This window comes from Peromyscus californicus, unplaced genomic scaffold (assembly GCF_007827085.1).
Source record: "Peromyscus californicus insignis strain IS unplaced genomic scaffold, ASM782708v3 Scaffold_9__1_contigs__length_137607984, whole genome shotgun sequence".
In the NCBI taxonomy this organism is placed as follows: Eukaryota; Metazoa; Chordata; class Mammalia; order Rodentia; family Cricetidae; genus Peromyscus; species Peromyscus californicus.
The window spans coordinates 99,507,438-99,520,734 of record NW_026294617.1 but is presented as its reverse complement, the minus strand read 5'-3'; the positions used below and the strand labels follow the sequence as shown (position 1 = coordinate 99,520,734).

Sequence of the window (13,297 nt, the reverse complement as noted above, 5' to 3'; positions counted from 1 at the left end):
CCCTGTTGCCACTGGAATTAGGGTTCATTCTAACCAGATGAGGATGCTGAGGACACCCCTTTACAGGTCTGGGCAGTGGGGGAAGCCCCAGATTCCTTCCTCAAGACATATGTTCACAAAGACAGATTATTGTTTTTGAAAAAGACACAGACAAATCAGAAAGCGTTTGCAAAAAGTAGAAATAGTACAAAGCCACTGGGTGGGGGGAGTAGAGGTGAGGGAATGTGGCAGAGTGCTGGGTTCCGGGGCCACTGAAGATTTCTCTGTCCCCACTTTATGGACTTTCAGGCCCCGGCCCCAGGGCTGACAGATAGACATGATTTTGTCTTTGGCCATGGCACCTACAGTCCTTGTTAGACAGGCTTGCCCTGGGGCCCAACATTCTCTAAGTGACTCACCAGTGAGGCAGCAGGTGCCTGCAACATAGGAGCCATTTCCTGTGTCTCTGAGCAGTCAGGCATCCTAGAGGACCCCACCTTCATTTTTTTCCAAAAGGACCTGAGGGTCAGGGTAGAACCTGGACTAAGTCTGCAGACAGCAGCCTGGGTGCCGGCAGCTGATGAACGTGCGCTGTGCACAGTCCCGTAGACAGAGTCAGAGTGGGCACAATGGTCCCGACACTTTATCCAGAAAAGCAGTCTCACTTTCTTAAATTAGGCAGGGACCACCCCACTGGCCCCCAAGGAGAGAAATTCTAGCCAGGATATCCACTCACAACGTGACACTGTCATCGACAAAGTTTGCACTCAAAAAACTCACTAATTGAGTTACAAAAAGAGCTCATGTTTTATATAAGATTTTATTTGGGGCCATATTCTTAGCAATCTTTAGCTGCATGTGGCCCCTGGGCTGCAGGTTGTACACACCTAGAAGAGCTAATATACCAACCTTACACACGCCCCTCTCCTCAGACAATTTCACCCCAGACCAGTTCCTGACACCAAGCCCCCCACTGCTTCAACCTTCCCAGGATTCCATCTCCCGTTTAATGTTATGGGAGAAAAGCCTATGTCTAGAGGTAGAGGTGGAGGTGGGGTAGGTGCACAGGACGAGGAATGTTGACAAGACGTTCCAGCACACTGACCACAAAGGACTCTTCAAAACAATCTCAACCAGTCTGTACCAATGACTTACCAGCTTGGGCGCAGGACAGCTGGGCACAACAACCTGATCCAGACACAACACCCACATTTCATCAGTGGAAGTAGCTCCGCTGGCCACAGGTCCTGTTCCGGGTGTCGCTGTGCTCGGGCTGAGAATCTGCATAGAGGGGTGATCTGCTGCGTGGTGGGCATACCCTTTGTGTCTGACTTGATTCCATCGCTCTGGCACTGAAACAGACTTGAAACCAAAGCGTGTCATTAAGACAGGAGGTCAGGTCACAACTAAGCCCCCTCTAAAAACCACGCACCATCCTGTGACTGGGAATTAGCAGGTCCCAGCCCTCCCGGGATCACCAGCCTTTTGTTTCAGGACAACTGTGTTGACATTTTGTTTGTGCGCTAACAAAGTTTGCCTGGAGATCAGAGTGAGGAGCTAGCCACTAGTTAATAACCATAGAGGCCAGGCAGGGATGGCACACACCTTTAATCCCAGCACTTGGGAGGAGGAAGCAGGAAGGTCAAAAGTTCAAAGCCACCCTGGGCTACATGAGATTGATCCAGTCTACAAGAGAAACAGAGCCAGGTGATGGAAGCTCACGCCTTTAATCCCAGCACTAGGGAGGTGGAGACAGGAATACACGGTGGGAGGGACAGAAGTGCAGCCCCTTCTCCATCTGAGGAGTCGTGGAGGTAAGAGGTGACTTTGACTGCTCTTTTACGTCTCCGATCTTTCAGCATTTACCCCGATATCTGGCTCCGGGTTTTTATTATTAAGACCAATTAGAATTCGCACTACACGCAACTCTTCTTCGCTGTTCCCACAGGACAGAGAGCCACCCTGTTTCTTAATTCCACAGTACTGTATTAGAAACACTCATGCCATCACGGTAGTCTGAGAGGCAGCTCCCTGCACACTGCAGGCTTAGGACCTGACCCTGGCTGTGCCCATTGCTGTACTCTCTAGGCAGCAGATAAGTGGGTCGAGACCAGAGAAGGCGGCTGCCCTTTGTGGTCTGATCTCGGGTGTGTTGCCTCAGTGAGAAGGTGGGCTGCTTAGAGTTACCTGGAAATGGAACTGTGGCCAGGCCAGGCCCAGGCCCCTTTAAGATTCTGGAGGGGAGGTAGGTTGTACGGAAAGTCTGTAACGTGTGGAGTCTTATTGGGAAGAAATGAAAAAATGCATTCATAAGCAGGAAAAATTAGAGGAACTTTTATATTTTATTTTTATAATTACAATTTTATAATTAATGAACTTCTCGTGTAGAGAAAGGGGGTGCCCACATGGCACAGTGCACGTGTGGAGGTCAGAGGACAACTTGCTCTAGTCCAGAGGTTCTCAACCTTCCTGATGCTGCGACCCTTTAACACAGTCCCTCATGCTGTGGGGACCCCCAACCATACACTTATTTTCATTGCTATTTCAGAGCTGTAATTTTGCTACTGTTATGAATTGTAATATAAAGTTCTGATCTACAAGATTATGTGGCTCCCTGTGGAAGGGTTGTTCAAACCCCCAAAGGGGTCACAACCCACACATTGAGAACCACTGCTGTAGCTGATTTTTTTTTTTTTTCTTTCCACCATGTGAATCACAGAGAATCAAACTTAGGTTGTCAGTCAGACTTGGCAGCAAGCATCGTTACCAGCTAAGAATTTCTAATACTCAAAAATGATTAACAACCAGAGTGTGTGTGTGTGTGTGTGTGTGTGTGTGTGTGTGTGATTTATTATTACAAAAACCGAAACTCCTCTGTGAGCTTTCTAATTATACATATGTAAGATGAAAACAAATAATACAGGTATATTCTTTGACTTTCTAAAGTGCTTCTACAGATGCATTCACTTGTTTATTGACAAAGATCCAGACATTATTCCAGCTCCAGGAGATCATAGCTATGAGCAACAAAGGTAAGATGACAGCCCTCCCCCCAACCACACACACACACACACACACACACACACACACACACACACACACACTTCTGTTGGCTAGGGTGGATAGACTGTATTTATCTGATGATGAGTTCAGAGAGTGGTAAATGTCATGAGGACCAGAAAGTCAGGCAAGGACCAGCATGGTGGCTGTGCTGTCCTCCAAGACAGCCGTGGGAGCTCACTTAAATTGAAGTCTGAATTATTGAAATAAAATGAGACAAGAATGCACCTCTTAAGTTCAATACATTTGCATGCCCAGCGCTAACAACCACACAAGGCTAGTGGCTGGTGGCATGGGTACAGAACACTTGCACCCTTGCAGAACTAATGGCAAAGAACTAAGAGAGACAGGGCCAATTCAAACTGGGTGCCAGGAAGGCCTGTCTGAGGAGGGGCCTTGAGCAGGAGTCTGAAAATGAGAAGAAACCAGTGGCTGGCTGGCAGGGGGCGGAGTCTGGGTGAAGCGGGGTGGTGGTTTGGATAAGAACGGTCCCTATTGACTCATATATTTGAATGCCTGGTCATCTGGGCATAACACTACTTGAGAGGAATTAAGAGGTGTGGTCTTGTTGGAGAAAGTGTGTCACTGGAGGTGGGCTCTGGGCTTTCAAAAGCTCCAACTAGTCCCAGTGTCTCCCTCTCTTCTTGCTGGCTGTGGATCCAGATATAGAACGCCCAGCTACTTCTCCAGCACCATGTATGTCTGCCTGCACCATGCTCCCTGCCAGGATGACAATGGACTGAACCTCTGAGACTGTAAGCCAGCCCCAATTTAATGCTTTCCTTTGTATTCACAGCAGTAGAACACTGACTGAGACAAGGGGGCAGCGACGACAGGCAGGCACATCCAGACTCTGCACAGAGAAATGTAAGAATACGTTTGGCAAAGTTGAGGAAGAGAAATATTGGCGTGGTTGAAGTGTGATCTTGGAGTAAGAGGGACAACAGCAGCAATGAAGTCAAAAGTAATAAGTAGAGGTGACAGCCGTGCTCACCACGTGACAGCAGGATCATCGAGGTGGGTACTACTATCAAGTAAACAAGAGCCAGCAGACCCAGAGGACAGACTACCAAAGCTGCACAGCCAGTGAGGGAACAGACTGGAGTCCAGTGAGGGGTAGAGCCACGTCAGTCAGGGACTACTGTCTATCTGAGGCAATGCCTACCCTGGCTCTAGCTAGCAGTTCCTCAGTCTGTTTTCCTTTTAAACTTTTGGCTTATTGTTTTGTTTATGAAAGGGTGTCACTCAGCAGCCCCAACTGGCCTCAGACTTACACTCCAGACATTGAACTTTTGTTTTTCATCATTTACTTATCTTCAAAGACTACGGAAAAATAAACAATTTATGACTTCTACAAAAGCACACACACACACCCCTAGGAGTTGGTTACTCCAAACTCAATGCATACAACCCAACTTTCCAATCATTGCACAGGACCATTTCAACCCAGTCTTACCTTGTTTGGTTTTAAAGCACCATCCTTACAGTCTTTAAATGGCTATGAAATCACGCCAAGTGTCTCCCGGCTGAGAAGTCTGACTTGAGTTGGTTCTGGCGCTACTCAAGGTTGTTTCAGTTTCTGTGAGGAGAGGGTAGACTCAGGAGAGAACCCGAGGAGTGGGTTTCTGTGTGGAAGAGGGCCTCCTGAGCTGCATGGAACTTCCACATCCTGTTCTTGAGCATTTAGTGGGGCAGGGGCCAAGACTGCAGGGATAATCACGTCTCCTCGGGCCAACTCACCCTACAGCACTCACTCTGCATGCAGGGTCTGAGTGTTCCAGGCTCCCTTGTAAAAGAAGAAATGAGGTAATGAAATTGACAGACCTCCTGGAAGGAAAACTGGAAGGGTGTTTTATATTACTCTACTTCCCGGTCTTTACACATAACTGACTTAGTTAAATAAGGGAAAACTGGAAGGGTGTTTTATATTACTCCACTCCCGGTCTCTACACATAACTGACTTAGTTGCTTAAATAAAAGGTAACTTCTAGTTGGGCTTAGTGCTGCAAGCCTGTAATCCCAGCACTTGGAAGGTAGAAGGATGATTAGGAGTTTGAAGCCAGCCTTAGGTACATAGAATCCAAAGCTAGACTGAGTTACATGAGACCCTTTCGCAACAACTCAACCTCTAACCCTCTCTAGCCTATAACACTTTCCCTTACCAAGTCCAAGTGGTTCATTAGATCTCTTCTAGTAGTGATGGGCAGGCAGTTCAACCGTCATTTCCCTTCCAGCCATAACTGCTTTCCGTGGTGGCCTGCTTCTGGGTACAGGCTTACATCAAGGTTATAACTCCTCAATATTGCCCATACAGGGTACTGCTTTTCCTATTGTTTGATTGTTTGGTTGGTGTTTCTTGAGACAGAGTATCACTATGTAGGCCCAAGTTGACCTTAATCCTCTGTAATCTTTCTCCTTTGGTCTCGTGAATGTTCACATTAAAGTGTGTATCACTACACCTGGCCACCCTTCCCTATTTATGTCAGAATATTTAGCCTCTCTAGGGTGGCCTTTCTTTATTACTAAAATGAGGATAATTGCTGATAAATGCTATTCAATTTCTTGGCACTGTTATGGGAATTAAGGAGGTTAAGGTAGAATTAATGAGGTCAAACAACCATTATCACTGTCAACAATGATGTCATATGATCAGCACTGAAGAGGATAGGAAGGGAGGTGGCCATATCCCCAACCCAGTCTCAAGGCCAGGGTGAGTGAGGATCCATGCACTCCCCAAGGTCTCCCCAGATTAGCCAGAGGGTTTCCATAAGCTCCAGATGCTGCACCAAAGTCACCCATAGACTGGTCGAGCACCGCCACGAGCCCTGCCAAAGTTCCTGCTGGCTCAGCAAAGGAGCAGCCAGCCAGCCACTTCCTATCTGTCTCCCTGGCATCCAGCCAGCTGGCTGGGTCAGAGGCAGCAGCTCCTGTGCAAAATGTAAAAGAAAACCTCTGTACCAGGAAGTCACCCTCGGTCGGGGGAAGCTGCGCTCTCTCTGGTTCTGCCTGGGGAGTGAATAACCTGGGGGTCAAGCTGCTTGGGTCCCACACTGAGGCCTTCCTTAGGCTCACCTTCCCGACACCCATCCTGGCCAGCTGCTTCTTTGCCTGCTGTCTCAAGAGCTGATGATTTCACAGGCAGTGACTCATAACCATTTTCTTGTTTTCCAGGGAAGTCTTGTGTACAGCAAGCAATATCCAGGTAAGGGAAGCCTTCACTTTTCAACACGGTGAAGAGACTTGGAGTATGTTCGGAGCACAGATGTAGAGCCACATTATCTGGGTTTGAATCTGGAGCTGCCACTTTCAATGTTAGGTATGACAGGGACACGCTATTTAACTCTCTGTGACTCGGTGTCCTCGTTTGCAAAACGCTGCAGTAGTAGGACTTACATGGTAGGTATTGATGAGGGTTCAGTGAGTCGGTATCTATATGTGTCTGGAACATAGAAGGTACACATATCAGTGCTTGATAAATAAATTCCGATAATGGAGAATTGGCCATATAAACTCCACATAGTCATTAAAATCTTCATAGGAGCATGGAAATACATTCATGATCCATTATAAGTGAAACTGATTTTTTGTTGTTGTTGTTGTTTTGTTTTTTGAGACAGGGTTTCTCTGTGTAGCTTTGCGTCTTTCCTGGAACTCACTCTGTAGCCCAGGCTGGCCTCGAACTCACAGAGATTCACCTGCCTCTGCCTCCCGAGTGCTGGGATTAAAGGAATGTGCCACCACTGACTGGCCTGTGAAGCTGATTTTTTAAAACTGAACAGTATATATCATTTAAGAAAGACAATAAAGCCGGACAGTGGTGGCGCACACCCTTAATCCCAGCACTCGGGAGGCAGAGGCAGGTGAATCTCTGTGAGTTCGAGGCCAGCCTGGTTTACAGAGTGAGATCCAGGACAGGCTCCAAAACTACAAAGAGAAACCCAGTCTCAACCCCCCACACACAAGAAAGACAGTAAGTCTAGGGCAGAAGAGGGGGCTCAGCAGTTAAGAATGCTAACCGTTCTAATAGAGGACCAGAGTTCAAATTCCAGCACCGACACCAGGTGACTCATAAACACCTCTAACTCCAGCTCCAAAAGACTCAGTACCCCTCTGACCTTCAGGAACACTTGCACACACATGTGTGCATACACACAGAGTCACAATACATCTTTAAATAAAGAAATCTATATAAATGAAAATATTAAAGCATATACTTTTATTCTATAGCAAAAAGGATCTTTCTGCTTTCCAAATTCCCTGTAGTCTGTGTATATTACTTAAGTAATTAAAAAAACAATAAAAATTATTCAGAAAGAGAGCAAATGCAATGGATGTGCAGAATCCAGATGAAATGATCATGCTTTAAAGTCCTGACAACATGATCCCCATGGTCCACAATCTTGTGAGGCTAAGTCACGATCAACATCACATGCCATAGAGAAGTCAAGCATTACCATAAAAACATCCCATAGTATTAAATGTTCCTGTGAATGCATTGCATCATCTGCTTTCTGGGAGTAATCAAAAGCCAACTGCACCTCCAGAGTCAGACCTGGATCTTACCTAAACAACAGCTGACCCACATACACCAAATCACCAGACAGCCCGCCCACCATGGTAAAGCAATGGGCTGAGCAAGGTGGTGAGTGAGGGGGGTCATGAGAGTTCTGAGTACAGACGGGACAGGACAGGGTCGGGTGACATTCCTCTAGCCACTGAGTCAGAGGTTTCAAGGAGGAAATGGAACCTTGGGGGCTAGTGAAATAAAGGAAGGAGATAAGCATCCCATCTTGATACTCATTTGTGGAGAATGTGATTGGGGACCAGTAAGGCAAGAGCTACCCCTGAACCAAGAGCTTCAGCAAATCACTTCCCAACCTTGCAAAACAATTCCAACTTCCAAGTATCCCGAATCTGGAAAGAGCCCCAAAATTCTAACCACTGGATACCAAGTATGCTAGTACACAGCATCTGGAGCCCACTTGCAAATAAATAAGACCCCACATACCCTACATCTGGATTTCAGATGGATGAGACTAGCATTAGATGGAAGACTGTGTGTACCAGAGAACACGCGTTAGGACGGATCCGGAAACCATGTCAGCACATGCCAATGTGCCTCCTTTGGCTTGGCCTCCTCTAACACTTGTCATTTTATCCAAACCATGGTGGGTCCTTTGAAAAATGTCATAATCTTTTTCTTCTCTGCATGTTTAGTTCATAAATTCTTTCCCTGGCATCCCATCACACTCCATAAATGGGAGGCGCTTTGGAAGAAAATTAAATGCTACTAGCAAATTCTGAAGCTGGGTGGCTTCGGGAGACTTTGGGCTGACAGAAACAGGGTTTCATTTCCTCCTTCAATCTCTTCAAATGTCAGGGCCACAGGGCTCCACCCCTGTACAGTTACCCTATTCTCAAACTGCACTGGTAACTGTATAAAAAAGACCATCCTGACACTCTCTAAAACACACGAATTAGCTGGAGTTGCTGCTTCCTTCCCAAAGAATAATGGTGTCTGGGGTGGCCTTTGCTCTACAGGGGACAGCCCAAGGCTCAGGCTGTTCTATGTCTCCATGAAAGGTGACAGGGATGACAACATCCAGACATATTTCCATTCGTGTCTGTCAGCATCTGCGTCTGAAGCTCCAGGCTAGCAAAAGCAGAGGACACAAATTTTCTATCAGGAGAATGGATTGTGTCTTTGAAGAAGGTATTTCTTCTTAAATACTAATAGGGTTTTTTTTTTTTGGAAAGCGGGGGGTGGGGGGGTGGGGGGTGGGGGGGGCCGTGATGAGAGAGTTATTTCTCGTCATGACATGTGGTTCATGCTACAGAGAAAAGAACAAGGGGTCTACAGAGGCCGAAATAGAACGCTTGGTAACACTCAGGCACCAGTGGTGAGCCCGGGCCTGTGAAGTGGGGCGAATGCTCCCTTCATGTGACCTCCAGTGTTCAAGGGCCACACTGCTCTCTGTCACATTGCCTTTCTTTTCCTCTGGTTCCTCCCGGTCTGTGGTCTGTTCAAAGCGTACCCAGCAGGGAAGTGGGACCAAGGAGTCTGCCCGGCCAGGAAGTGGTTTTGAGCAAATGCTAAGTTCTCAACTCTTTCAGAAAACAGCTCTCTCAAGCTTCAGTGGAGTGGGCTGTGGTCTATACAGGTGTTTGCCAGTGGCTCCCCGAACATGGGGGCCATGGCTCTCAGAATCGCTCACCGTGTGCTATGGTTTGAATGTGTCCACCCAAACACGGGGTTGGGAAGTTAAGCCTCACATTCATTTGTTAAGGGTATTTGGATAAGGGATCTGTGAGAGTAGTTAGAATTAGATACATTCATGAGGGACAGGACTTCTGTGATGGCATCAGTGACTTCAGAAGACCTGTGCTACCACACTTGCTCTCCCACCACGTGATGCCTCCTGCCCTGTCATGGTACAGCAAGAAGATGTGGCATCAGGCTCTTACACCTCCCACCTTCAGAGCTGTGAGATAAAGGAGCCTCTATTCTTTGTAAATTGCTTGGCCTCAGGGTATTCAGAGGTAGTAACAGAAAGTGGAAGGAAACATCCTGTGTGTGGACGTCTTGAACTAATGTCATTGAATTAGGACTAAAGGTTCAACAGTCAACCCTGCCTTCCTTTCTTTTTCAAGGAAGAAGGAAGAAGGGGGTTATTTTCTGTACTAGAGAAAAGGGAAGGCTCTTTGACGCAAATCCTTTTGTGTTGTCTTAAATTTTTCTATTTCTTATTTATGGGATCATAGATGAGAGAAACTCTTCCATCAGATCAGCCTGATTCTCCTCTATTATGACCAGGGTTTCACTTCTTCTGTGACATCACAGGAGAACCTTTTTCCTTGATGGTTCATTGTGTAATTAACTCACATATCTACTTTAAATAAGTAATGCAGTTTTAAGAAAAGGAGTTATATAGAAATTATCTTCCTATAATCAAGTCCCCAAATGAGTAAACCTACTTGGTTCTGCGTTTCCTTTGCTTTTCATATGGTTTGGGGGTCAAGGGGGGAGGGCATACTCGTAGCTTTAGATACTTTTTAAATAGAAAAGGAAAGTTAGACCAACTTAACTGATAGGAGTCCAAGTGTCTCCGGATTCGGGAAGCAGTACATGCTTTCCCGGTGGGATAGGGATTGGGGAGATGGGAAGATAGGAACCAAGAAAGGCTGACCAAGAGCAGGCTTTCCCAGTCAAGTGGCCTTTTCCTTCCGTCTTTGCTCCTGCTGGAGGCCGTGGACCTGGAAAGTCTGGCCAGCAGGATTGTCCCGGCACAGCTGGGGCTGGAGAAGCCTCACTCCTGCTGCATCCCCCACCTCTCTTTGTCTCTTCCCTTAGAGACCTTGAAGGACACCCCTGAGAAGGGACCCCGAGAACTCAGCACTCTGGAACACTAGCAGGGGAGGCCGTGTCTTCGTCCAGAGTAATCCGGGAATTCAGTGCAGAGCCTCAGAGACCCTGCTGAGCATTTCCCCAAGCCCAGCACCTCCCCAGCGTCCTGCCCCCAACCCCACCATTCCTCCCCAAGGCTCACTGTCATGACTGAGAAGTCCCTAAGGCTGCAAGCTTAGAGCGGCTTTGGTGGTGGCTTGTGAGCTTTAGGCCTGGCGCACAGAGACCATTCAGTCCCAAGAGTTATGACTGCTGTCCAGTTCTGTCCTCGATGCTCCTCCAACCCCACTTACTGCTTGTTTTCAGTCTTTCTATTTTCCAACAAAGTGACCGTACTAGTTCTCCACCTCTATCACAAACGCCTGGGATGAGGTAAATTCTAGTGATCAGTATCAGAGACGTTGACCCATGGGTTGGTTGGCATTATTGTTTTAGCTTTGTGGCAGCACTCTGTAGTAGAAATAGAAGGCAGAACAAAGTCACTCACCCCACAGCCAGGAAGCAAAAGGGCAGAGAAAGAAACCAGAGCCCCAGAGTCTCACAGTCCGTCCAAGAGCAAGTCCCCGGTGACAGAAAGAATGCCCGGGGGGGTGGGGGGGGTCTCTCCTGCTGTGTCACCGTCTCCCAATAGTGTCCAGCTGGGGACCAAACCTTTTTCTAAAAAGTTATAACACTTTTATTAATTATTTGAGACTTTTATAAAACATACCTTGACTGAAGACCAAACTCAACACGTCACTTATCCAAAATACAGCAATGACTACCCTATCCCACGAACTTTTTTCTTTTATTGAAAATAAGGTGGTTTTTTTTCATGCAATATATTTTGATTATGGTTTTCCCTCCCTTTACTCCCCCAAGTTCCTTCCTACCTCTCCTCCATCCAGAGCCACCCCCTTTCTGCCTCTCTCTCTAGAAAACAAACAGGCATCTAAGGGATAATAACAAAGTAAGATTCCATGAGTGTGATGGTCATTTGTGGTTGTTAGCTTGACTACCTCTGGAACTAACTAAAACCCAAGTGCCTGGGTGTACCTCTGAAGGGTTTTCTTAACTAAATCATTTGAAGTGGGAAGACCCACTTTTAATCCAGATCTTTTGAGGTGGGAGGATCCACCTTTAATCTGGGCCACACCTTCTGGTGGCAGCCTACATAAACGACATGGGAGAAAGAAATTTGCTCTCTTTGCTTGCTTCCTCTGGGTCTCTCTGGCAAGTCCATTCCTTCACTGGCATTAGAGCCCACTCCTTTGGAATTCTGGTTTAAACTGATGACTCTCTGAGACATCCAGCTTCATGGACTGAACAACTGTTGGATTCTTGGACCTTCCGTTGCTAACAGTCATTATTGGATTAGCAGGACCACAGCCTGTCAGCCATTGTAATAAAGCCCATATATATTCCCTCTTTTCCTCTAGAGGACCCTGACTAATACAAAAAGATAAAACCAAACAATTAAGATAGGACAAAGCAAATAAGGAAAAGAGCCCAAGGAAAGGCACAAGAAATAGCTACAGATGCAGAGACTCACTCGTTCCCACACCCGGTAACCCCACAAAAATACAAAACCAGGAGCCATATGTATGTGGAAAACCTGTAAGATAGATAGATGTAAAATTAAATTAAAATAAAAAGGCCTGATGTGACATTATGAGACAAGATGACGTTGAATTTGCTTTTTGTTAGCCACCTACCGCTGGACATGCAGGCTACCCTTGAGAGTAGTTTCCCTGGCAAGATTCCCTTGGAGAAAAAGAAATTTTCATTTGCAAGTGGTTATCAATTGGAGACAGGTTGGGGGTTAAGGATGGGACGTGTCTTCACTTTCCCTTTCAGTTCTAGGACCTCATCTGGTGCACACCCAAGCAGGCCCTGTGCATGCTGCCTCAGTCTCTGAGTTCAGATATGCATCCGTCCTGCTGTGTTTAGAGGGCCTTGTTCCTTGTCCCCCACCCCCTCTGGCTCTTACTCTTCCTGCCTTGTCTTCCCTGAGCCCTGAGAGGAGGGATTTGATGGAGACATCTCATTTAGGGCTGAGTGTTCCAAGGTCTCTCACTGCATATTGTCTGGCTGTGAGTCTCGACGTTTATACCCATCTCTGATGATGGCCAAGCAAGGCACTGATCTGTTTCACTGGCCTACTTGCTTCTCTGGCAGGCTTGGCTGGCAGGTTCCCAGGGTATGCCTGCTGCAGTTGGGGGCTGCTTCCCTACTGTGTGCCCTTGGACTCTTAACACTTTGTACTGGCTGCTTTTGTGTGTCAACTTAACACAAGCTAGAGCCATCAGAGGAAGGAGCCTCAGTTGAGGAAATGCCTCGATGAGATCCTGCTATGAGGCATTTTTTTCAGTTAGTGATCAATGGGAGAGGGCCCAGCCATGGTGGGTGGTGCCGTCCCTGAGCTGGTGGTCCTGGGTTTTATAAGAAGGTGGGCCAAGCAAGCCATGGGAAGCAGGCCAATAAGTGACTCCCCTCCATGGTCTCTGCATCAGCTCCTGCCTCCAAGATCCTGCCCTGTTTGAGTTCCTGTCCTGACTTCCTTCAGAGGTGAACAGCAATGCTGACGTGTAAGCCAAATAAACCCTTTCCTCCCCAACGTGCTTTTCGACCATGGTGTTTTGTCACAACAATAGAAACTCTAACTGAGATACACGTGCTGTTTTGTGATTCTTGTTCTCAGGTTTTTAGATCTCCAGTGTCTCCAAGATCCTCATTTCTCTGTCTCCAGTGTTCTTCAAGTGACCATTTCACAGTCTCTCTAGGCTTCTGCATGCACCTGCTCCTTCCCCATTCTCCATCCTGGCCACCCCCAACTCCCCTGCGTCACTTTCTTCCTTCAGCCATTGTCTGTTT

The 13,297-nt window shown here is 47.0% G+C and overlaps 1 long non-coding RNA gene across 1 annotated transcript; it reads left to right on the top strand.

The window, feature by feature from the left end:
• The first annotated feature begins 1,340 nt into the window (after positions 1-1,340).
• On the top strand, positions 1,341-12,103 carry LOC128106295 (uncharacterized). The gene is made up of 3 exons (XR_008216651.1): positions 1,341-4,056; positions 6,211-6,241; positions 10,391-12,103. It is a non-coding gene; the product is annotated as an uncharacterized LOC128106295 (long non-coding RNA).
• Positions 12,104-13,297: the final 1,194 nt, after the last annotated feature.